Here is a 27,312-nt window from a genome sequence, read left to right as displayed (position 1 = left end):
CGGAGGATTTTAATTTTTTGGAACATTTTCTTAAAATTACACCAAACGCCAGAAAATGAAGGAAAAATTAGATACTTTCCAGGAAAGGATTTTCATTGAAATGTTTTCTTAGGGCAAATATTCTACATTGAAACAAATAGACCCTAAGTCTATTTCTACTACAAAAATTGAGATCTTCAATGTCCTGCACCAAATGATCAACCAAGTATATGAAATTTGCAAATAACTAGTCATAAAATATATTATAAGAATCATTTCACTCAAAGATAAAATTATTATATCGAACAATCGAAAACAATTTAAGTTGGAGCTTTCGTAACAAACTAAAGAGAAAAATAGTACACATCATTTTTGGCTAACCTGTGGATTCGTCCCTAGGTACAGAATTAAACAGTACAGGATTTTTCACTGTATATTCTTTTTGATCTTGGTTCTTTTCTTTCTCTGCCATGGAGTTCAATAGAAAATGTACCAAAGAAGCTGGTCGTCAACAGTTTCGTTGCCAACGAATTCCTTGGAACCTCAAATTGACAAAAGAATTTTGCATTGTGCAGTAATCATACAAGGCTGCTGAATAAAACACGAAAATTATAGGCTAAAGAAATAACAAAACTAAGATATACAAATAACCTATAATATTTGTAAGGAACTACCAAAAAACTAGCAGAATTTCTTGGAGGATGACACATCTACTATTCATAAGGCCTTCGCCTCTTTTAAAGAATAGAAAAGTAAGTACCAGTCTAAATTGGCTCTCAGCATACGATGATATATGGAAATGAAATGGTATTCAGCTAATTAATGTGGAAAAAATCACTCTTCATGTAGACGCATTGAAACCATTTCCTGGGGTTGTACTCTCTTTTTTCTGATAGTGTACTATGCCCCTCCTCCATCTCTAAATGTAGGTCAATTTAATTTAATCACATAAATTTGGTGACTTTTATTTAATTTATTTTTGCTTTGTTATTGTTTTTCAACATTAAGACCCCCTTTGTCAATTTTCTCGAACCAAACTTAAAATTTTTTTTTATGAGTTCAAATTGTTAAATGAAAAGAACCACTCTCCAAAAAATTCTTTGTGCGTTTTTTGTTTAGTTTCTTAAGTCATGCCAAGAAAATTTCATAATTTTATTATGTAGTGCCACTTTTTTATCTGTAATCTTCATCAAGTCGCTTTTATGCTCAAATGCAGGGATCCAGAAATCCCCAGAAAATTTCCAAGCATACATAGTAAAAGTGGAAAGAAATTCTCCTCACTATATGTACTCTACAGCACGTGCACGAGTCGTGCCTGACAAACTATTAATAGATCACATCATATATGCTAAAAATATGTATGTTACACTCGTCAATTTATACAAAGTCTTCAAGTTATTTAGGCTATAATTCCCAACTCAACCCATTGAGACCTTACCTTTTGCTTTCTTCCGCAGTAAATTTTTTTCTCATCAATAAACATTGGGTGTGGGTAAATAGTATTGATTGCAAATTTCCTTCTAAAAGTTCTATTTTAACAAGACCCTCTTTCAAAGAGTGGAGAAGTAAGTACCAGTCTAAGCTGGCTCTCAACATATAATGATCTATGGAAATGAAATGGTACTCAGCTAATTAATGTGGAATAAAATACTCTTTGAGTAGATGCATTGAAACGATTTCTTACGGTTGTACTCTTTTTTTTTCCCTGATAGTGTACTGTGCTCCTCCTTCCATTCGTAGATGTAGTTTAATTTAACTGAACCACATAAATTTGGTGACTTTTCTTTAATACTTTTTTGCTTTATTATTGTTTTTCAATGATAAGAACCTTTGGTGAATTTTCTCAAACCAGACTTAAAATATCGTTTATGAATTCAAATTGTTAAATAATAAGAACCACCCTCAAAAAAAAATTTTAGTTTCTTTAGTCATGCCAAGAGATTTTCATAATCCTATATTGTAGTCCCATTTTTTTATCTGTAAATTTTTTTCAAGTCGCTTTATGCTCAATGCTTTGTAGGATCCAAAAATCCCCAGAACAATTCCCAAGCATACATAGTAATTGTGGAAAGAAATTCTTGTCTCTATATATACCCTATAGCACGTGCACCAAGCGTGCCTGACAGACTATTAATAGATCATCACATCACGCTAATATTCAAATCCCTTTAATCTATTAAATTTAGTTAGACTTGAACCCAGAGCCAAACCTCTGTGGGTCTCAAAACGTAAGTTCAGGTCTAGACCCTCTTGGATCTGAATATCAGTTGTATTTTTCTGAATATACTGAATTAAAAATATACTAAAAATAAATAGGGTTCAAAAATAATATAAATACCAACAATTTTTTACAAATAATAAAATTAATATTCAAGAAGTTGAATGCAATATTATGAACTCAAAAAGAACTATTATTGATTGCTTCCATTTATTTTCAAAATTTTAACTGTATCCATGCCCAATTTTTCAATTGTTTGCTTTTACTTTTTTTTTTTTCTGAAAAAGTTTGTGGCAATTACAATGACAACTAGGATTAGATGGAAAACAAAAGAAAACAATCATGAAATCTTACTTTATTCAATCCAATGGCCATAAAGTATTAGATTATTTTATAAACTTACTAATATATATATATATATATATATATGTGTGTGTGTGTGTTATTTAATTATATATACATGGATCTGTGTAGGGTTTGGGTTTGAGAAATTAACTCCAGACCCTACCCAATAAGAATGGCTATGGGTCGGGTACTTGCTCCGTGCATTATTTGGCTGATCTAACTCACATTTTGCGGGTCAACCATTTTCTAACCCCTGCCTGTCCCGTATATCAGCGAATACCCAATTATCGAATATTTGCTGAGATAGGATTGGGTCAACGGGTACCTGTTTCGTCCCGTTTATCATTTAATTTTTTTTAAAAATAATTTATACTAATTTAATTTTGTATTTTACATATTCATCTAAGATTTAATAAAGATTTTTTTTTCAAAAAAAAGTCTTTCACCAAAAAACAAACACGTGAAGAGAATACAAGTCGGAAAAAATTAAAAGAATTTAAAATCAATAAAATTTTGAAAAAGTAGCACCTTTTTTAAATATATATTCCACATTAATTAAACTCTTTTTAAAAATATATAAGATCACAACCTCAAATGAATCTTGTAAACAAACTATAGGTCTTCTACATTTGTAATGCAATTTATTCAATGAAATTATTTATTTAGCTCTAAAAATCCTATTTTTATGGTACGTGTATAAAAACAAAAACTAAAAAAAATATATGCGGGACAAGTCAAGTACCTGAGAATTTTTAATTATGTGACCTTATCCCATCCTGCATCTAAACAGATACTCAACCCTCTTTTGACCCGATCAAATAATATAGATCAAGTATCCTAATTTTCGAATCGAATCGGATATGGTGGATTTTCTAGTTAGCGAGTATTTTTACCCATCCCTACTACCCAAGTATAATAGGTCTGGTTGAATTTGAATAAAATTCGACCCATTAACGTGCCTACTAGTTAGCATGTAAGAAGCAGTTTTAAAGGAACCCATCTTAATTGTTAGGTTTATCCAATATGCTCCTAACTATTGTTTATTGTGATTAATTTGATGGTTGCCTTCTTCAGTATCTACGAGGCCTTGTATCTTGTACCATGTGAAGAATGAATTCAAATTACAAAGATCAAGTTGATAGATTTCGCTAAGGTAAAAAATTATTCAGTTATGTCAACTTAAAACTTCGGTGCTTTGTTTCTGAAAAGTTATGTGACATTGTAACATTCTACCATTTATGCTTGCTAAATTAAGTGCTTTATTACTCTTCGTGTGGCATTAGCAGCTGCAGAAGAAAATTGTCAACGCGGAAATTGAGGATAAAAGATTGATCTCCCAGCAAAATTACTAACATAGAGTAGCATAATAAAACTAAGGGGAAAGAAGCAAAAAGAGAGCGGTTTGATAGTTATTTGCCAAAGAATAGTAAAATGGTTGAATTGTTACCAAATACACATGGTTTTGGTAAAAATAATGTGTCATGTATGTATGCAGACCTAGTGTGAGAACCCGTAAATTCCTAATATTTTTCCTAGGGTTTTCCCCTTTAATTGCATGTTTTCTGCATTTTCTGGCCTAGGAATATTTTCTTGGTGGATTTTATGAGCAATTATAGTTTTTAGATGATTTTTCTAGCTTGGAGAGTTTTTGGAAAAATTAAGTATATAGAAAGGACGTGGGACCCACTAGTGCGGAAAGTTCGGAAAAATTCGGCCAATAAGGTTAGATTCCGGATACTGTGTAAAATGTATCGGGTGTTAATGGATAAGTAGAGGAGTGTGAAGTGATTGATGTGAGAGGTGAACAAAGGATAGAAATGCAATTAATGTGATGCCAAGTGTCACCATGATATTGGTTAGGACTTAAGAGTTACTATTCATTTTCTTGACTATTTTGACTAAGTGGTTAATATCTTCAAAAAAAAAATCACAAAAATTCACCATTTTCACCTCTTGATGGCCGAACCTCTCTAGCAAGAAGAAAGACAAAATTCTTCAACTTTCTAGCTTCCATTTCACTCAATCTTCCAAAACCAACCACATAACTTAGATTCTACTCCATAAAATCTATCCTTTGGGTGCTTGTGAGTGGTCTATTGAAGTTTGTTTGAAGGTCTTAGGTGGCCAACATCTCTACATCTCTTGTTTCTTAGGTAAGTGATGTTTGACTACTCCCTTATACTTAATGATGGTTATTTTATGCCTAATGGTGGCTATGGTGTGAGAAATTGTGGATTATTTCATGGTTTGGAATGAATTGGTTGAGTTTTTTTATTTTATGAGGAATTTTCTGGTTTCATATGATCTTGATGGTGTGGTTGTTTTTGATGGTTGGTAATAAGGGGCTTTGACTCTAGTAGGTGTGAATTGTTGATAAATGCAATCAATTTTGAATTTGGAAGAATTTCTGGAAAAGTAGGGTTCTTGGTTGAACATTCTGTCCGAAATTTTAGGTCATAGATAGAGGCCGAATTAGACTTTGCTCAAAACATGAAAGTTGTAGGTATTGATGAGTATGAAGTGCCTGCAAAATTTCAGGGCATTTGAGTAGTATAGAGTGAGTTATGCCTTTTTACTGTTGCTGTTTTTGGTGAACAGAATGTCCGAACTGCGATAGTAATTGCCTGTTTTGACTGGAATTGGTTTGGATTTTGTTGTTGGTGTCTTCTGATGAAATGTAGCTTGATGTCTTAGCTTTCATATGCCTTTGGAATCAATGCATTTGGACCTGTGTAGGCTGAGATAGACTGATTACAGTTTTGTGTGATTTGGGAACCTGCAATTACGGTTCTGGCTTGGTTTTCTGCATTTTTGACCTAATTGTGCTAGGATTTGGACTGAGAGGCCTTCTACAAGCCCTGTCTTTGAGCTTCGAGATGGTGGGTCTTACGCCCTCATCCAATAAGCGTAGCGCATTTTGTGCCATTACCGCATTTGGAGGCCAAAAACTGTTTTTGTTGTTGGGACAAATGAGTTCCATGTCTTGATTTCTGGTTTGGCTTATATACCTATATATGCATATGAAACCCTATTGGGGTTGTGTTTGGCTTGGATTTATGACTCGTTATCGAGTCTTATGGTATTTGTTTTACATATTCTAGGGCGTGACGTTAGTGCACGACGTACTAGGGACGACGGTGCATGAAACCTCACTTGCTTACTTGGTGAGTATACTACTCACTTGGATTTATAAAGTGGCTTTGCTATATGTGATTGTGATGCCTTGAAGGCTTGTTTGGCTATTGGAAATGATTAGGGTGAGGGTGTGCTTGACCGCCCTCATTCCTTTTATGCTTGTGAACGACTGTGTACTGTTTCACTGTCTTACTGTACTGCTTTATGAATGACTGTACTGATATTGTTTGGGTGTCGGTTGGACGAGTATCCAACGACCCTACTGTACTACTGAGCTCAACCCCGTTGGGAGTCACTCGAATCGAGCCAGCGAGGGCTTGGTCGTGAAAATTGACTAGCCACGGGGACTGAAAATGAGAATCTTGTGGTAATGAGACCCTTGGTTCCGGTGTACTCGAGTATCACCTAAAGTTACTGCTTGGAGTGCGGGGCGCGGTTGGGGTATGTTGGGTGGAAGGAATGGAAGTGAAGTGAGGTCTACGGTTTGGTACTTTTACCATTGACGGAGGGTCAATGAAGTTCGATCAAGAATGTAAGCGTGGAAATGGGCTCTTGAGAGCCGTCCGTATCCTTTTACCGATTTGTTTGCTTCTTATTTGAATATTTGCAATGAACGATTATGCTTAAGTGATCTTGGTTGATTGTGTGATAGTTGCTCACTGAGCTTTAGCTCACACCATTCCATTTGTTTCCTTACAGGAAAATAATCACTTTTGGAAGCTCATACTTGTTGGTTGCCAAATTGAGCCATGTATATGTCTATTTTGACTAGCTCCTTGCATGAAACCCTAATGTGTATTGGGTTCAATTTCTTTTGGTTGGCAAACCGATCATGTATATCCATGATGAATCGTTTTGATATATGCCGCTTTGGCTTTTGGCTTGTAAATGTTACATTCACTGTATATATGTTTGGTTGACATTTGGTTGGGTTTCGGATTAACTTGTATTTCAAACGGCAAAAGAAAAAATTTGGCTACTCTCGGTCTAGTATCCGGATTCGACATGGCCGGTACTGTTCATCATCGGTTTCAATTTTCGTTTTTTTTATTTGTGATTTTGACTTGTTTACCCGCGCGTGTATGTTCCGGAACGTATTAGATCGACGTGAACTGATCCGTAGTCCTGGCGAGAGCTGGGCAGGCAGTCCGCTAACCCCTTTGGTTCGCCTTAGGGGAAAGTGGGGCTGTTACACCTACTAGTATAAAAAATGTGTTACATTAAAAGTATGGGAAAAAATTAATCCTTGAACTTGTAGAAATGAGTGTGATGTGGATCAATTGCAGATTTTTTTGTTTAATTCTAATGGTAGTTAGTTACATTTGAAATTTTAATCAAATTAAATTTAGTTATGATGCAGAAGGAGAAGCATAAAATAAGATGGGATTACACGAAATCGTTGGCATTGGTGTGGTTATCCGCAGCTGTGATGGTCGGTTCATTGCTGGCTGATCCAAGAAGTTATGTATCCTAAGTAGTGCAGAGTAGGCAGAGGCTCTTGCTACAAGGGAGGCGGTTTCACCGACTAAGATATTGATGATCCCAAGCTTCATTCTTGAGGGGGACGTGTTCTCAGTTATAAAGCATATTAGTAGCTCAGACGAGATCCTCTCTAACTTACATTGTATTAGAGGATATTTGTATCACCTTGTCTGACCAATACCTTGTGGATGTAGTCTGGACTCTTAGAGATGCAAATAAGATTGCGCATAGTTTGACAAATTTTGCTAAAACATCCAATTTTCTTGAATCTCTTTGGAGCTCTCCCTCGACTTTTGTCAAACAGTTAGTATCGGACGATTTCCACAATCTTCGTGTTAATACAACCATTAATTTCTTTAAAAAAAAAAGATGGAATTACATGAACGCTATCCATAAGAAAGAACTAAGGACCACACACGAACAAACCTCAAAATAAACAAGATTCAACATGAATCTAGGGTGTGAGAAAAGTCATACAATTAAAATTTTCGATTAAAATTGAATAATATTTAATGAAAGAGTTTATATAAAAGGTTCTAGATATGCTTATTTATAGATGTCAACAGTCTAAAATAAATAGGAAAAAGAATAAGTATAACCTAAAGCGAACAAACTTCGTGTCTAGTCTTCACGAGGATCTGCCCGTAGAACCATTGCTCTAAGAGCCGGATCCATGTCATGGATCTTAGATAGAGGTTAAGCCTCCTCTTTAATTTTGGGAGTGGGATCTAGCCCTTTGCTAATGGGATTTGGTGCAAATCTCTCCTGAAGACCAAAATTACGATTCCTTTCTTATTTTAGCCTTTTCTTTCAATACTTTATTTCAGCCTATTTCTTGCATACAATACTTTATTTACTAAATATGAATAAACTCAATAAAAATAAATAAAAATACTATTAAAGCCACAATATAGCTACCTTAATTTAGAACCCTAAGCAGTTTCTTGAGTAATTTGCTTGATACAGACGTAGGGATTTTGAATCCATGATTCCTCATTCTTTATCAAGTTATCACCCCGGTGAGTGAACACTTGATAACTAGTAAATCCATCTACTAGTAATCATCCAAGGGAGTTGAGGAGGGGAAAAATGAAAAGGACAATGTCAAATCATGGATTGTAAATTGATCAATGTTGATCGGGTTTTAACATGCAAAATGCAAACGCATGAGTCAACAAGTGACAAAGTATTGAACCACTGAGCTATACACTGAGCTTATAGCTCAGTGGCCGTTAGGGAGAGATTTAAGTTCCTCCTTGAACTGTAGGTGGGGAGTCAAACCTCACCTGCAGTAAAAAAAAATTTAAGATAGGTGTCATAGCATCCCTTTGGTTTAGTCAGGTCTGCATACCTACTAACCCTTGATACACAAGCCTCCTTAGACTCCTCTCTTCCTAGATTAGATACGTTACCGGAAAAAAAAAGTGACAAAATATTGGAGACATATGGAGATGACACCTCGCCGAGACCTTGAGATCTTAGGTCGCAAACTTGCATGTTGCACTGTAGCTACAATGTTTGCCAAGCCACTATATAGGTATAAATACCAAACCAAAACCAGGTAATTAAAAGGGGATCTTCTTTTTCTTCATCATTCATTATTAAAAACCTTTCTCCCCACTTATTTCTCTTACTGACTTGAGCGTTAGAGTTAATTTCAGGGGAGAAAGCCTAGCTCTTTTCAAGTCTGCAAAGTTAAACGAGAAGCAAGATTATCAAGTCAATTACAAGCAGGTACAACTTTTTGCTTTTGCAGGAGTATTGATGTAAAATGAAGAAGAGGTGATTTTCATTTTTCTTTAATAGTTCAAATTGTTAAATAAAAAATAAACATTCTCTAAAGAAAAAGAATTCCTTATCCAGTTCTAGTTTAGTTCGTAGAAGTCATTCCAATAATTTTTCATCATTCTAATACTGAGTCCTGCTTAGCTTTATTGTTTTTCCAAGTTGCTTTATACTTCGAAGGATCCAGAATTCCCAAAAGAATTTCCAAGCATACATAGTAAAAGTCAAAAAAAAAAAAAACTTGCATCTATATACAGTCTATCATGTGCGCAAGGCGTGCCTAACAATCTATTAGAGTACACAATGCTTGCAAGGGGTACTATTATCCGGCCTCAGCATCTTTTGCATCATATGTATGTGTTCATGTTAATCGCCATTCTGCATAATTTAAAATTTCACATCCTCAAGGAAATTACTTAGGTTAATTTAAAATTGAATTGTGATATATTGGTTGAATGATGGTGATTTGATTGACTTGTGCTTTATCTAACTACTGCAATTATATATTATTAGTCAAAGAATGCATATTTATAGGTTCAAGAGAGATCCCTAATTTGTTTGGTTTCATTGAGTCATCCCCATTATTCCTTGTATTAATTATGATGAATGCTGGGAGAAAGAGTAGAATTTTTTTTTTTTGGTTAATCAGCTACAAAATAAGATGTAGTGTGGGGCTGGTAAGTGTTCATATCTCATTAAAACTGTTGCTTGTTTAAGGTAAGTCCCTTTTAGCAGGACAAGAAATCATTTGCTCTAACATTTTGATGAGCATTGAACCTGACAATTTGTGGTACGTGGTTCTTTTCTTCACCTCTCTCTGCAATAGGAATATTGACGATTATTTGGTTCCCCAGCTCCAAATATAGACACTTTTCATGGTTCATTTCATCATCAATTGCTGTTTTTCTTAGCTAATAAAATGGGTGAATTAGTTGACCAGAAGTCCTTAATAGAGAAGGTATGCTATCATTTCACTTCATTTTACTGGGATAGCCTTGTGGCTGGTGCATTGTTTCAGAACAAGTTGAAAAGAGTAGTTTTTGAATCCACAAAAAGAGCAGAAAGCCTATATTCGTGTTGCAAGCAAGCAAGAATATATGCAATGATTGCTTGGTTGAATTCTGAAAGTTCATGTATTTTTTGATATACTATATGGTTTAAAATCAGTCAATCATTGTACACCTACATTTTTACTCGCATTTTTTTAACTTAAAGCATGTCACTCGTACTTTCCTGTTAATTCTGCAAAACCACAGTTTTCTTGTTACTCTAAGAACCTAAACTATGATTTGTTGCTCAAATTTCTCTCTATTTGCACATCAAATCAAGCTGCAGTTGTCTTCAACATTCAAGAGATTGCTTCTGTTGTCATGATTTTTGTCAATTATGCTGCATTTCAAATCTATTAGGCAAGTTTCCAAAACCGCAGGAAATGTCGTTGTGGTTTTTACATGTCTGATGCTTGAGAACTCGTGTTGCAGCTGAATAATTTTTCCTTTCTCCTTGGTTGCATTTATTGATGCTTGAGAACTCGTGTTGGTCTTTTTGGATGGACTTATTGATCTTAGTTTGGGGCACAAATTGGATGCGTACAATGAACAATCACACGGTAAGTCTGTTCTAGTGTTTAAATTTTGCATCAACTCCATACCCTTCTGCGCTTGAAAATTAACAGTCTCCCCGTTAAACCAAAGCCATTTATAGTTGTCATCCAGATTTTCTTCCCAAGAAAACTTATCATCATACCTGCAGAAACCCCCATTCAACTTTTAAGTTGATCTTCTCTCATCTTAAAAGCTAAAGGTTTATTCATCAAAATATTTTGTTAGGAACATCACAGTTCTTTCCCATGTTTAACTTACTGAATGCCACTAAAAAAATTAAAAACGAAACAAGGAAAATTTTGTTGCTCAAATTTGATAAGATTTGTTACTTGATCAATATTTGAACTTTAACAAATTAAACCTAGTCATCAGCCTAGCTACCACTATCCTGGGACTTCAGGTAAGCTTCATATGCCCAAAATTTCTAGGTACTAGCTTGCCGTTCATATCATGAATTACCCTCAAATTTTCATTTCATCAGTGTGAAGTTCACATTTATTATTTGGTGGCTTTCCATTTCCAATATGTCTATCACCCATATTGTTCTACTTTTATAACTTTTCCTGCATTTTTCTCTTGTTTTAGTTTTCTTGTTATTTCATTTTCAGAAATTTTAGCCCGAATTGGTTCTCAGAACAGGAAAGATAAACTGTGTGTCACAAATTTTGTTCACTGTCACACCACACGTAAAGATGAAGATGGGTGACAATCAACGTGTAAAAATTGCTAATTGTATATTTAAGCTCAAAATTTTCAATCCTGACTTGTACTGATGATGGTAGCAGAAATGACCAATACAATAAGCATTTTTAAAAGAAAAAATGTTGGCATAGTTTGTGACTGTTTGTCACTATACATAACCTCTACCACGTGCAATCTGCGTGATTAACAACTTAATATAGTACTTTCCAAGAAAATTTATCGTCAAGCTATAAGATCATACCTGCAGAAACCCCTATTCAACTTGTAAGTTGATTTCTCCCATCAAATTTTTTTTTTAATACTTGAGAATTCGAGAACCCTTCATCAAAACCCATTTTCTTCTGTTTTTTTATATTCTTGTTAAGGACACCTATCTTGTTAAGATCATACCTGCGGATTCTTTCGTTGTTTGTGTTTTCGTGTTTATGCATACTTATGTCATACATGTACGTGTCTAGTTACATAAGTTATAACTTGTGTTACATTTAACCCAGGCAAATTTCTCTTTTCTCAAGTATCAATTAAAACATAAACAGACCAAATTACCAATTAACAATATAATAGTAATAGTAAAATGCAAAAAAGTAAAAAGCCATGATTTTGGAAGGTTATTACCACATGCAAAAGAAAAAAAAATAAACAATCAAAACTGGTATATTAGTAGAGTTTGATGAAAGGATCGAATGAGTAAAATTTCGTTTCAACCGAGTTTTAAATCATTTCAAATCAAGACCTTGAAATTTCAAGTTCTATTTCCCTCTCCAGCCCTTTTCTTTCCAAGCTCACCCTTTCTTTCTCCTCATTCCACGCCAAAATGGCGGCTTCTCACTTGATACTTGTGGCTTGAATCATCACGTGATAAGTCTTGGGTTACTTATCATGTGCGATATGCGTGATTAACAACTTAGTACAATTTATAACAACAGCACAGCATGCAACAAACATATACCACTCTCCTGTTTAAGCATTTTATGCCACATGCATCTGTGTGTATGAATATTAATCAAGTGATATTGTGACAGTTCCACCTTCCCCTAAGGCAAACCAAAGGGTTTGGCGGACCGCTTGCCCAACTCTCGCCAGGACTTGATCGCTTTCATCAAGTGAAACAAGATATAACCTCGAGACTAAGCGAAAAACAATTCCCAAACTTGAAACATATGCTTACATTCATATCCATCTCAAATAGAAATACAATCCCAATTAGAACAAAAGAATTAAATTTTTACTGCATCCAACCTTATCCAAGCACTAGCGGGAGAACAATAAAAAAAAGAAAATTAAAAAAAAACTAGACCAAGCTAGTCTGCATAGGACTCACGCCCTCGCTCGCATCTCCTGTAAGGAAAACAAAGCTAACGGAATGAGCTAAAAGCCCAGTGAGGTTCCATACACATAGCCAAATAATTAAACAAGGACATTAATCATGTAATAACAAGTAATCCAGAAAACATTTACAATATAAAGTAATGATAATACATTCATTAAAAGGATACATGCTCACATGGAGCCCTTCGTTCATTCATTCCACCAACCATTTCTTTATTCCTCCAGCATTAAAAATAATTTCATTTGTAAGTGAAAACCCTTCCATTGTTCTTGCCATTCATTTATTCATTTCATTTTCCCCATACTGGACACTGGCCAGTCTCCACCAGACTTCGTGGTTATACTCGAGTATACCAAACATTAACCCAGGGTCACCAATCGCCCGACCGAATCCGTTTCTGACTCGAGTCGACCGGCAACGAAGGGCAAGGGCCCAATTCAACTAAAAGGCTTACATTCATGTACAAGTAGTATTTAAACATTTAATCATTGTAAATTTAACATTCATTTAGGTCGAGTGCGATAAAGTACACACTTCCCTAGCAAAATTCATTTTTAGAAATCATTGAAAACATTTAATATTTAATCCAACATTCAACAAAGCAGTCACATATGTCACAACAATCCACATAGTCATTGAAAACATAGCGTACAAAGAACACTCACCTATTTAAGCAAAATAACATCCAAAATTTCTTTCCGGATAATACTCTCAATCACCAAAGAACCCTAATAATAACCAAGAGAAAATATTACAGTTAAACCATCTAAAGTTTAGGTGAACCAAAGAAAATCCGAATAACTACTAGTACAAAGTATAAGTATAGTTTTGGAAGTGAAAAGAGTACATTTAAACCAAAGGCCATGAGTAAAATATTTGTAAAACTTATGCTCGCTCGTAAAACTTTGAAATCTCCATTTGAGTCGAAGAAACGAAGAAAACGTATTTCTATTAATCGTAAATTTCATTTTTCCAAGGGTACAAGTTTCGGCCAGATTCTAATGTATATACCTCTAATAAAGAAGATTTGAATACTTTAGATGATTCAAGTTAGTTTCATCCTCAACCCTTACTCAAGTCGCGAGTACATCTACCTAGCCCTCGAGTGCAAATTTGGGCAGCACGCCCTTTGTATTTACCTATTTTCCAGCCATTTATGGCTTCATTATTTTCCTCAATCAGCCCCCAAAATTACTCACAAATAATCTCAGTACAATAGCCGTTCAATAGGCTAAAAGTCATTCCATTACAAACCAAGCTAGAAAAGTGACCGGAAATAAGGTTTAAGACAAAGAACAAAATGACAGGTTTGACGTCTTTTAGCGTATTGGTCACAACCGAAGCTACACCTATCGGATTGGGGTAAAATTTATAGCATTTTGAAGATAAGATGAAGGGCTACAACTTTGATGAAAACAACTCAGCCCGGTTCATAGTTTATCCAAGTCGAATTTACAGATTACCGATCCAGAATTTCACTGTCAGGTTGGTTAACAGCACTGGGTTCAAATGACAATAACTCAGGCTACAAAAGTCCGATTGAGGTATTTTTGGATGCGTTGGAAAGCTAAAACATAGAAATACAACTTTCGTGTTTTGGTCAAATGCTAATTTGATATGGATCAAGGTGAAAAAAATGAAGCCAGAATGATGAAATGTCAACTATCCGCAAAACTCTACCTATGGCAGTCAAGGGTATTTTTGTCATTTCATATGCTACAGTACTCTGATTGAGCTGAAATTTTACAGGCAGCTATAAATCATCATTTACTACAACTTTTATGTTTTAAACTAAGCCCAATTCAACCTCCATCATGGCCAAATGAAACTGGTCAGAACAGGGCATCTTAAGGATTTAAAGCTGAAATTCAAAGCATTCAAGGTCTAACCTATTATTCATGTATAAAACCACTACTCCAACTCCCTATCTAAGCTTATTCACATTATATTCTATCTAAACAATAAGAAATACAACTAACCAATTCAAAATCCTAACTCACAAATCCACCATAATCATCAAAATGACTTAAATAGCTATCGTAGGCCAAGAATACAAGTTGTTACATAAACTTAAGCAAAATTAAAGGAAAGAAATATGATGGACAACCAATATACCTCACTAAGATGCTTGTAAGAGATATCCACCACCTCTCCTTGTAAACTTTTAGCACACCAAGCTTCCCAAGTGCTCAAAGAAAGGATTAATCGGTTTAGATTCTTGATTTTTCACTCAAATAAGCAAAAATCACAAGATGAAATGTGATAGGGTATAATTTGTTAGTAATTTTATTATTAATTTCCTCTTTTATCCCTGCCAAATATTGTGTTAATTGTCGATATCTACTTAGATTTGGTATCTGGATTTAATTTCAGGGAATGAAGCAAAAAATTACCAAAAAGGAGGGACTTGCTCCATAAGTGGGAGACTTAAGAAGAAAGTCCCATGGACTTGGCCCACAAGAGGAGACGGATTGCCTTGGTCTTTGCTCCTGGCTGACTAGTAGCCGCGGACCAAGAGTCCTAAAACATCAACGGAGCTTTCTTCTTGTATTTCTTTTAGCTTCCCAATTTCGGTGGGGACCACGAGAGGAGAAAAGGCTTTTTCTTCATTTGGCCTTTAAGAGAAGTAACGTACAGAGATGGGAAACAAGAAGCAATTCGGCAGGACCCACCTTGTGGATTTGGTTTTCTCTCAATTCGGCAGAGTTTCCGTCTTGGACTTTGACTCTCAATTCGGCGGGATCCACGCACTAGGAGAGGCATTAGTCCTCTTTGGCTTTAAAAACAAGTACACGGATGGAGATCAGGGGATGAATACTTTTTATCTTTAGTTCTTATCGAAGCTTTAGGATAGTTTTAGTTTTTTCGTTTCTTTCTTGGCTCTTTTGATGGCCTGGACCTCAGGGGAATTACTTGAAGATTTTCTCATGAGGCGTGGCTAAGTTTGTCTAGTCAAGAACAACGGAGGATTTGGTTCTACTAAATTTGTGAGATCGAATTAGTTTTTATTTATTCCCATTATTCACTGGTATTTGTCTATCTTCTGCTTTATGTTCATATGGTTGTTTTATTATTCGATTATCCAGGGCCCGGATTCTAGATTAATTCAATAACCTGAAGCCAATTAGGGTAGTTAAATCCGTAATTGTTTAATTATTCTAAACTGGTGGCAACTGGCATGATTGGGTTTGTGTCAGGGAGATAGGCAGGCTAACTTAAAGAGACCCTCGTAGCGTGTTGATTGGTTAGAATTAGGCTCTTCTAATTATTCATGCAATTAGGGAATTGAACTTCTATGGTCGTACCTAGGGTTATTTCCTGATTAGAGAAATAGTCAACGGTCGTACCTTGGCTATCGACAAATTGAGGAAGAGTTGGTTGTTTATCGCGTGTATGACAACTATAACTAATTTATCAGATAGTAACTGGAATAATCCTTGCATCTGTGATCGAATTAAGTGAACCATCTCCGAAGTTGTCTCTTGGCTAGAGTTCGTCCATTATTATTTTTATTGTGATAATTAGTTATTTGAGTTGTAGTTATTTTATTTTAATTAATTTATTCCAAGTAATTTAGTTACTATCATTTTCAAAAACCCCCCATATCTGGAACTTGAGAAGAAATTAAATTATCCCCAGTCCCTGTGGATTCGACCCTGCTTACCGCTATATACAGAATTTGTATTTTATTTAAGCAGGTATTTATTATTGCACAGGTTTGACGCCTGTCAATTTTTGGCGCCGTTGCCGGGGACTGGTGCCAGATTAATTTGTTTCTTTTTGAGTTCATCTTGTTTTTATTTTTTATTTATTTTTCTCTTATTTTTTTTATTATAGTTTATGGCTTCTAACACTCCGTATTTTGGTGATAGACTGGATTTTGTTTCCGGGGAAGGCGATGAGACTAGTTTTTTTGCTAAGTTTGCATATTCAGAGGCAGTAAACTCTATTAGAGAAAGAATGGCTGCTGCAACCTGTAAAATTTGTTGTGCCAGGGATCATTCGATCGGTATGTGCCCCGAATATCAAGATAATCTGAGTGTCCCACTCAATAATTATGGAGATTTTTCACCATGGTCTCAAACGTGGTATAACCCTAATCCAAACGGGTATGATCAAGGATGGTGGGATAACTCCAGTTATAATTATACAACAGGGCCACTAGATTTTCAACAGCTAGAGTCTCAAGAACCGTCATCCATGTCAGGTATGTCTCTTGAAGAAATGGTTGAATTAATAGCTACTAACACATATCAAATTCAACAGGAGGTACATCAACTTCAACAGGAGACACAAAGATGAGTGAAGAGATGAAAGAAGCAAGGCTTGAATGGGCATTTAAAACGAGCAAATTGATTTCTCCAGTTTATGAAGAATTGTCCTCACCGACTATTATCGACCATGAGGAAGATGAGAGTGCAATTATTCTGACAAATGACATGGTACTGCAAGAGTCTCGAGAAGAAGAATCTAAAGATGTAGTTGAAAAGAAAGTTGAAGAGCAAGAATTGAGACCCCAACATCAAATGGTTCAAGTGAATGAATCCAGTGAACTATCTCCAAATGCGGTGACATCTCCTCCATTCCTTGATCAATATTTTCCTGACTCTTATTCTTTAATTCCTGTTAGTGAGATTGATTTTATTATACCAGACGATTTTGAATTTCATGCCAGGAATAAATTAAGAGTCATGATGGCAAAATATCTCGAACCAATAAGTGCTCTTGATGGAGGAGTGAGTGAAGATTTAAGATCATCACTTGTTTGTTTGGTGCCATTTACTAGTCCATGGAAGACCGTAGCTCGTGAGCTCAAGGATTACTCTATTTACGAGGGTTACCAGGATCATATTGAAGATGAAGCATTGAAGCGAGCCACAAGATTTTATCCCCCGTGAACAAGCATAGCATGTCTAGCCAAAGACATTAAAGAAAGGCGCTACTTGGGAGGCAACCCAAGACTATTTGTTTCAGTTTTCATGCATTTTTGAAGTTTTAATTAAGTGTTAGTGTCAATTAATAGTTTGATGTTTGGTGACAGGGAATTAGCAGCTAGACGTGCCCACGCCAGGTGGTCACGCCTGGGGGAAAGAAATTTTCGTTCAGAATCTGCGGACTCTATAGCAGTTAGACGTGCCCACGCCAGGTGGTCACGCCTGAGGGAAAGAAATTCTCGTTCAAGATCTGCGGACTCTATAGCAGTTAGACGTGCCCGCCTAAGCCAGAGGTTCCTTGAAAAAAAAAATCAAAAATTCAAAATAAAAACATTTTCCGTTTTACACCTTCAGTTTTGGTTCTCAAAATTCGAGTTTTGCAATTTGAGTGTGCAATAAAAAAAAATTTCAAAAAAAAAAAAAACTATTTTTTTTCCCTTCTTTCTTTCTTTTCTTTCTTCCTTCTTCCCCGCGGCCTCTGTTTCCCCAATTCTTCCTTTCACTCGCACGCCTCTACCTCCAAGCCACCATCGCCCGCCGCCGCAATCCCACGCCGCCAGCTCTGCCCAGCGCACTTCCAGCTCACCCACGCAGCTCCCTCTCCCTTCTCCACCCCAAGCTGCGCCCTCTCTCTCTCTCCGTCGCTGGTGCGCTCCACCCCTCGTTCAGCCGCACGCCGCCAGCGCTCCTTTTTCCTCTCCCGCAGCGGCGCTCGTCCAGCCCACGACGAGCTCACATCCACTTCGCCGACCTCCACTAGCGGCCACAACCTCGTGCGCCACCAGCTCTCCCGTTCTCCCCCATTGCCGCACGCTGCTGACCAGCTTGCGGCTCCTCTCTCTGCCCACCGTGCGCTGCCCGCGCGTGACACCAGCGCCGCCACAGCTCGTCGACGAAGCCCAAGCTGACAGACCACGCCGCTCGTCCACCTCCACCACTCACGACGCACAGATCAGCGCTGCCGTTGGTTGCCCAACCTCCCTGGTGCCAGGTTTTTCTTTATTAATTTTCTGGTCCCCGATTTCAATTTCTTGATGTTGATGGGATTTTGATGATTGCGATTTCATTGAGTAAATTTGTTTGGATTGCATCTGTGTTACTGGAGCCAGTGGGTTGGGTTATGTCCTGCAGCTGATTTGCCTAGTCTGATATAACTGTCGGTTGTTTAGGCTCTTGGAGTATTGTCTGGTGCTGTTTGTATTTCTTAGTGGCTTTGGTTGGCCATCTGATTTACTTTTTCCTTGAGCATTTACCAGTGGTACTGGTAGCAGTAGTTTGCCTCAAATTTCTTAATCTTAAGTGCTTGACTGCCTAATTGACTACTGGGCTCTTGTGCTTAAAGTGTTGCCCGAATTCTGCACTGTGATTGCTGGAATTCCCCCTCTCTTGGGTCATTTGCTATTTTTAGTAGGTTGAACTGTGTAATTGACTGTCCAATTGGAGACAGTTTTTGAGATTTTGGGTGGAGTTGTTGTTTTGTTGCATTGTTGGGAGCTGTGCTCGGGTATGGTGGGTCCTTTTCTGCGTCCGTTTGCTGAATTAGGATATGAATGTGACTTTGCATTTGCTTATTGAAGTGGGTTGCCTCTAATTGCCTTGTGTGGGAGTGTTTTGTCTTGTTCATCTCAATTACTTAGTTCATTGGGGTACCTTTACGGCTTTTGGGTGCCTTAGGTGTGCATTTTATTGTTTGGTTTGGCCGCGTGATTTACTTCTTTTCTACATGTGCACCAGTGGTACTGGTTGAGGTGTTTGGCTTATAATTTATTCATCTTATGTGCACCAATGGTACTAGTTGTGTTGGTAATCTCGGACTGCTTTGTTTCTACATCTGACTGAATTGGGACCACAAGTGCTTATTGATTGCCATTGCTATAAGTGTTGGGGTGTATGTATGACCTCTGGGTGATTGAATTGTGCATTTTGTTCATTAGGTTGGCTTTAAATTGTTCTTGCTTTGAATTTCCAGCTTTCATTATTTGTTGGCAATTGTAGTCTCTTGTTGCTTAGAGTGATATCTAGAGTCCATGGTGAAGCCACGAATGGCACTAGTTCCAGATGCGAGTTGGTGCCACAATTTCCACCTGAACCACCCCTGTTTTGATTACTTCAGGGAAGTACCATTGCCCCTCTCCTTCCTTCTACTTTTACATTATCACATTGAGGGCAATGTGTGGATTAGGTGTGGGGGGGTCAGTTTTGGGTGCTAGTATTTTTATTTTTAGTTTCTAAAGGTTTTTCCTTTATTTTTAGTTTCATATTTATCTCCTTTTTCGTTTATTTTCTTTTCTTTTTTTTTTCCTAGTGGTCAGTCTTCATATGAATACCAAGTTTGATGCTGGATTGTTGTCTCTAATTCTGCTATTGCCAAGTTTATTAATAAAAGGTATCGAGTTGATGTGGTTGAGTTCAGGAACATCTCTTTGGTGAATATTAGTAATTGGCTTGACTTTTCCAATTTTTGGTTAACTTTTCTAGGCCATAAAGAATGATAGTTGGGCATTTTTTTCATGTGAATTGGTCAGTTATTAATTTTAGTTCTCTCATATTGGAAACATTTGAGGCTGGCTTGCTTGTTTATTTTTTAATTTTTAGTTAATTGTGCTGTATGGTTTGTAAATAAGAAGTTGGAACTGTACTCGCTGAGTGATTACTAACTGGGTAACCGGAAATCTTCACCTAAAGTGTCGATTTTCGCCGGTCAAAAAGGTAGTAGTTGCTTTATAGTTGTGTGGGTCCTGTAGCGATTGGAGCTGAGTAACCGGGCTGCCTCCATCTGTCAAATGTTTGGAGTTCGCGTCAAAAAGGCTCTAAGGGCTATAGACTAAGTCCTTTTGTTATTCATTAAAAAAAAAAAATAAAATAAAGATTGTGTTAGTATGTGAACAAGTCAGCTTGCCGGTTTGTGATCTTAATGTCGAGATTTTGATTAATGGTTGGACCATTTACTGATAGATGTGAGCAACCATTCCTTTTTCTTAGATTAGTTTGCTTTAAATTGGAGAAGTTGGTGATTGGGAAGCTAACCGGGTGGTTTTTCTTTGATTTTAACCTGTGATGCTTGATATATGTTTTTCTGGGTACCTTGGCAATACGGTAATTGGAGCAATAGCCATTATTAAATTTCGGTGTTCAATTGTTGTTCTCATGCTTGAGGGCAAGCATGGTTCAGGTGTGGGGGGAATTGATAGGGTATAATTTGTTAGTAATTTTATTATTAATTTCCTCTTTTATCCCTGCCAAATATTGTGTTAATTGTCGATATCTACTTAGATTTGGTATCTGGATTTAATTTCAGGGAATGAAGCAAAAAATTACCAAAAAGGAGGGACTTACTCCATAAGTGGGAGACTTAAGAAGAAAGTCCCATGGACTTGGCCCACAAGAGGAGACGGATTGCCTTGGTCTTTGCTCCTGGCTGACTAGTAGCCGCGGACCAAGAGTCCTAAAACATCAACGGAGCTTTCTTCTTGTATTTCTTTTAGCTTCCCAATTTCGGTGGGGACCACGAGAGGAGAAAAGGCTTTTTCTTCATTTGGCCTTTAAGAGAAGTAACGTACAGAGATGGGAAACAAGAAGCAATTCGGCAGGACCCACCTTGTGGATTTGGTTTTCTCTCAATTCGGCAGAGTTTCCGTCTTGGACTTTGACTCTCAATTCGGCGGGATCCACGCACTAGGAGAGGCATTAGTCCTCTTTGGCTTTAAAAACAAGTACACGGATGGAGATCAGGGGATGAATACTTTTTATCTTTAGTTCTTATCGAAGCTTTAGGATAGTTTTAGTTTTTTCGTTTCTTTCTTGGCTCTTTTGATGGCCTGGACCTCAGTGGAATTACTTGAAGATTTTCTCATGAGGCGTGGCTAAGTTTGTCTAGTCAAGAACAACGGAGGATTTGGTTCTACTAAATTTGTGAGATCGAATTAGTTTTTATTTATTCCCATTATTCACTGGTATTTGTCTATCTTCTGCTTTATGTTCATATGGTTGTTTTATTATTCGATTATCCAGGGCCCGGATTCTAGATTAATTCAATAACCTGAAGCCAATTAGGGTAGTTAAATCCGTAATTGTTTAATTATTCTAAACTGGTGGCAACTGGCATGATTGGGTTTGTGTCAGGGAGATAGGCAGGCTAACTTAAAGAGATCCTCGTAGCGTGTTGATTGGTTAGAATTATGCTCTTCTAATTATTCATGCAATTAGGGAATTGAACTTCTATGGTCGTACCTAGGGTTATTTCCTGATTAGAGAAATAGTCAACGGTCGTACCTTGGCTATCGACAAATTGAGGAAGAGTTGGTTGTTTATCGCGTGTATGACAACTATAACTAATTTATCAGATAGTAACTGGAATAATCCTTGCATCTGTGATCGAATTAAGTGAACCATCTCCGAAGTTGTCTCTTGGCTAGAGTTCGTCCATTATTATTTTTATTGTGATAATTAGTTATTTGAGTTGTAGTTATTTTATTTTAATTAATTTATTCCAAGTAATTTAGTTACTATCATTTTCAAAACCCCCCATATCTGGAACTTGAGAAGAAATTAAATTATCCCCAGTCCCTGTGGATTCGACCCTGCTTACCGCTATATACAGAATTTATATTTTATTTAAGCAGGTATTTATTATTGCACAGGTTTGACTCCTGTCAATTTTTGCCAAAAATTGACAGGTGCCGAACCTGTGCAATAATAATTACCTACTCAAGAAAAATACAGATTTTGTATATAGCGGTGAGCAGGGTCGAATCCACAGGGACTGGGGATAGTTCGTTTCTTCTAGAGTTCAAAGTATAGGGGGTTTTGAGATTAAATGCCAATTAAATAAATTAAATGCAGAAAGTAATTAATTCAAAGAAATAATTAAGAGAAAACTCTAGGCAAGGGTACACTTCAGAAATGGTTCAGGCACTGATCATTGATTCACACATAATTCCACATTTATTAATAGACCAGTTATAGTTGTCATGCACGTGATAAACAACCAACCTTTCCTTAATTTCTCGATAGTTAAGGTACGACCGTTAACTATTTCTCTAACCCAAAAACAACCCTAGGTACGACCATAGGATTTAATTTCTAGATTGCATTAATAATTAGAAAGGCCCAATCCTAACTAACAAACACGCTACGAGGGTTTGTTTAAATTAGATCGTATGCTCCCCTGACATAAACCCAATTACGCCAGTTGCTACTGAGATAAAGATAACGAACAATTACGGATTCAATTATCCCTATTTAGCAAAATAGCCTATGTGAATAATTAAATATTGCGCATCTATTCAATCACTCACACGAGTTATAGCAATTAAAAGCAGGAAACATATAAATACCAATAAATTAAGGAAGCAATTAAAATAAATTAGATCTCACAGTAATTGTTGAACCAAATCTTCAGTTGTCCCCTTGACTAGAATTAAGAGGTTAGTCCTCCATTAATGGAGAACAACCATGCGAAAGAGCTCAGAAAAGAAAACTAAAACTATGCTAAAAGCCTAAACTAAAACTATTGATTCATAAACCTCTCGTACGTTTCTCCCTTTTTAAAGCCAAAAGGAAGTCTAATGCTATCTCTAGTGGTCCCCACACCAAATTCAAAGTCTTGTACGTTTCTTTTCCTAGAGTCCAAATGACTCATGCTTCTTATCCGTGGTCCCCGCATATGTGGACAAAGTCTCCAAAGTACTTGTTGTTCCAAGTTTCTCTACGTTGCTTTCTTTGAAAAGCCCAAATGATTAAATGCCTTGCACTAGCTTGTGGTCCCCACCAATTCAAGGACCTAAAGGTTGAAGCCCTTAGAAGTCTGCATTTTTCCATACAAGTCCCTCCTTTTTGGTAATTTTCTGCTTCACTCCTGAAATTGATTCCAAATACCAAATATGAGTAAATATCAGCAATTAACACAATATTTGTCAGGGATAGAAGGGGAAATCAATAATAAATTTACTAACAAATTATACCCTATCAAAATGAGGTTTTTTTCTCTTGTTTTTCCCCCTCAAGGTTCGGCCACCATAACTGAAAAATGAAGAAGAATGAAGTCCAAGAAAGGTTAAGAAGCTTGGTCTTAGTTTAGGTCAAAGATGGTTGGATTGCTTCCACTTGTCACCACAAGGTTTCATCTTGAATTTTTTCTTCTTTTCCTTGGTTTTATTAGTCAAAAATTTCGGCCATAGTGAGCTGATAAGGGGCTGATATTATGCACTAATAATAATGAGATGAAGTTAAGAAAGTGGTGGTCAAGTGGTGTGTTCAATCAGTAGTGAACGGTACACGTCGGTTCACACCGTTTTTCCTCAACTCGCACGTACTAGTGTTTTAACTTATAATTCACTAACTTATTATTATCACTTCTAATCACACACTTAATATTATCTAAAACTCACTCTTAATCACCAAATTTAGTACACACTCCGTACCGATTACCCACACTACGAAAAGGCGTAAAAACCTTAGTTTACCCTAACGATGAATGAAAAGGGAAAACTCTTAATTCTATTCTTTATTCCAACCCTTGGGGATGTAAATGAGTAGTATAGCTATTATAAGATAATAGATTTCAAATAAAAGGGAATTTTAAGAAAAATATGATGGATTTTACAATTCCATAGATTAAAATTAGGGTTTCGACTAAAATATGAGAGATTTAAGAAAACCTGTTAGTCACAAGTAAAACTAGGGTTTTGAGTACAAGTAGGGTTTCTAATCTCTAAAACAAAACAATGTCTTAAAACAAAAAAATAAAATATAGAAACCGTAATAACCTAAAAGTCGGGGTATCACAGATATATTTATATACCACTTCATTTTGTCATTTTCCTTCTTTTATTGATGCAATTCCTATGGCTTTTGGGCTCTTTTCAACTGGGAAAATAAGCCTTCTCCGACATAACCTTGTTCCTTGATGTCTACCTACCAAACCTTAATCATCTTGCAGTTGGTTTTCAAAGTTCTGAGACAAATGAATCAAGAAATCTTAAAGCCTAGTGGAAATCAAATACTTTGCAAAGTTGTTCCCTGCTGTCCTAAGTCCCAACCCCATTTCTTGCTTGATGCATTATAGTGACAGTTTTCCTGGATTTGACGTCTTTATCTTCATTACAGTCCCTCCTCATTTTTCCTCAATATACAATTAGGTCTTTCCCACATGGATTCATTATTTTTCAAGGGCTCAAATGACTTTCCTATCAATTAACGTCTGTTGACTCTAGTTACCTATAAAAGCAATTTCAATACATTTCTTGCCTTGTTATTTTTTGAAAGCTTCTTGACTTTCTTGCGAAAGATTTGTTTCGGTCACTTTACTACGACAGTTCCAATTGTGCCTATAGTAGATCTTTCCAATAATTCTTGTATAGAAATAGTCAAATATGTTTACAAAATTATTTCCTAACTTCATCAAATTTTTAAAAAAAACCTTTCTCTTTTCAAAATTTTTTTGTGTATATTTTATATTGTTTTAATTCTCATAGCCAAGCTTTCTCATTTTAGGTCAATTGTTCCCCTTTCAAATTTTTCGTATGTTTCATAAACTTTTCACATTCTATTATGGAATCAATAAGAAGAAACCAAATTGAAGAACAAGAAATTAAACAGAGGATAATCATTATCTCCTTGAGTTTTGGTATATTCGCCTAAGTTAAAGAATAAAAAGGATGAAAAAAAGAAAAGTAAAGAATGGTTCTCTCCGCTCTTTCAAAGAAAAAAGCAAGTGTATTAAAAAAATCTAAAAACAATACATGCATCTTCATAGAGTATGTAAAATTAATAATGTCAAAATTCTTTTATCTTAAATTTGTAGAAAGCAAAAACATTCTTTAATTAATTTTTCATTCATGCACATAATTTTAAATTTTTTTAATGGCAAACCCCGTACTAGAGGAGGGGATGCAAGCCCCAAATTTTATTAATTATTAAAACAACGGGGGGAATAAACCTAACCTCCGGAAGTACATGAAGATGTTACAATAATATTTCAAATAAAACAGAATTAACGCTTACATTTCCTTATAGATGGGAATCCGAATCTATCTACTCGAATTTCCCCTTTGGCTGCCTTTGGAAGTTTCAACTCTTGTGTGTAAATACAAAAAAGATCCAAATGACACACCCTTCATTAGATAAAGCATCAGCAATCTTGTTAGCTTCACAAAAAGTATGCGAGATATTATGAATCACACTAACCATCTGCAAATTCTCTTCTAGCTCTAAGAAAATAGACCAGGGCATTTGCATTTCTGTCGAAAAATGTGAACCAAAATTAAAGAATTCAACTCAACATTAATATGATTATACCTCTGTTGATGACAATGTCAAATTTTGAAAACCAAAGCTTTGGCCTCAGCTTGCAAACTTGAGGCTATCCGGCCAAAATGACGAGCAAATGCAAACACCAACCGACCAGTAGAATCTCTAAGCACTCCACCTCCCTCACTCAATCCTAGATTACCCTTCGAGCATCATCAGTTCCCAATTTGAAAGAACCAACAGAGGGAGGCAACCACTTAACTATTTTGATAGAGAAAATCTTCAGAATAGCAGCAATTTTGTCCAAAAAAACCACCCAAGATGTTGCAATCGGTTGAAACTTGAATTTAATGAAAAATGCAGCAAACAGATCTTGCATGATGTTACTACATATCGTATCAAAATTCAACGTTTTCCCTTCAAAGAAATATATGTTCCTAGCCTTCCAGACATTCCAACGTATAAAAACTAGTAGCAGTCGATGAACAAAAGATACATACATGCAGACCTACTAGTATAAAAAAATGTGTTGCACTAAAAGTATAGAAAAAATTAATCCTTGAACTTATGGAAAAGAGTGTGATGTGGGATGATCGCAGATCTTAAATTGGAAAATGAAGAAGTTGCACTTTCCTATTTTGTTTAATTCTAATTGTAGTTAGTTACATTTGAAATTTTTAATGGAATTAAATTTAGTAATGATTCAACAACAAAAGCATAAAATAGGATGGGGTTACATGAACACCGTCTAAAAGAAAGAACAAAGGGTCAATAAACGATCAAACCCCAAAATAAACAATATTCAACAAGAATCTAGGATGTTAGAAAACTCACACAATTAAAATTGAATAATATTTCATAAAAGAGATTATATAGAAGGTCCTCAATATGCTTTTTTGATAAAAAAAAAAAAAACAAAAGTTCTAAAATCTCCCAAGTCCCAACTCGATTCATATTCTTTCTTCCATAGCAGTAGTAGTTTGCATGCTCTCCAATTGTTCCCTTCTTGGCACACCTACCTTTTTCTCAAAACCTTCTAACCTTTGTATGCTTACTCTCTCATCTCATGATGATTTATGCCCCATCTATCGTCATTCGTCCTACCCCATCCCCTGCCCAATGCAGTTGGGATCCTCTATGCCACTACTGGATGTCAAATTCAGTGTCAATTCCACTTATCACGTGATAGTAGAAGAAATTTAAATAAACAACACATGACAAATTAAATAAATAGGACATTTGGCATAAATATAGAAGTAATACTGAATTGCCACTTAAAAAGTGGCACTGAGGATCTCGTGTGCTGCAGAAACCCATATTCAACTTGTAAGTTGATCTTCTCCCATCAAATTTTTTTTAGTACTCGAGAATTCAAGCACCTTCATCAAAATCCAATTTCCTCTGTTTTATATTCTTGTTAAGGACACCTATCAAGCTAAGATCATACCTGCAGATTCTTTCGTTGTTTGTATGTTCGTGTATATGCATACTTATGTCATGTGTATGTGTCTAGTTGCATCAGTTGTAACTAGTGTTATGTTGGGAAAG

The sequence above is a fragment of the Coffea eugenioides genome, chromosome 6, assembly GCF_003713205.1.
Source record: "Coffea eugenioides isolate CCC68of chromosome 6, Ceug_1.0, whole genome shotgun sequence".
In the NCBI taxonomy this organism is placed as follows: Eukaryota; Viridiplantae; Streptophyta; class Magnoliopsida; order Gentianales; family Rubiaceae; genus Coffea; species Coffea eugenioides.
The sequence above is the reverse complement of the archived record's forward strand: the minus strand, read 5'-3'. Positions refer to the sequence as shown.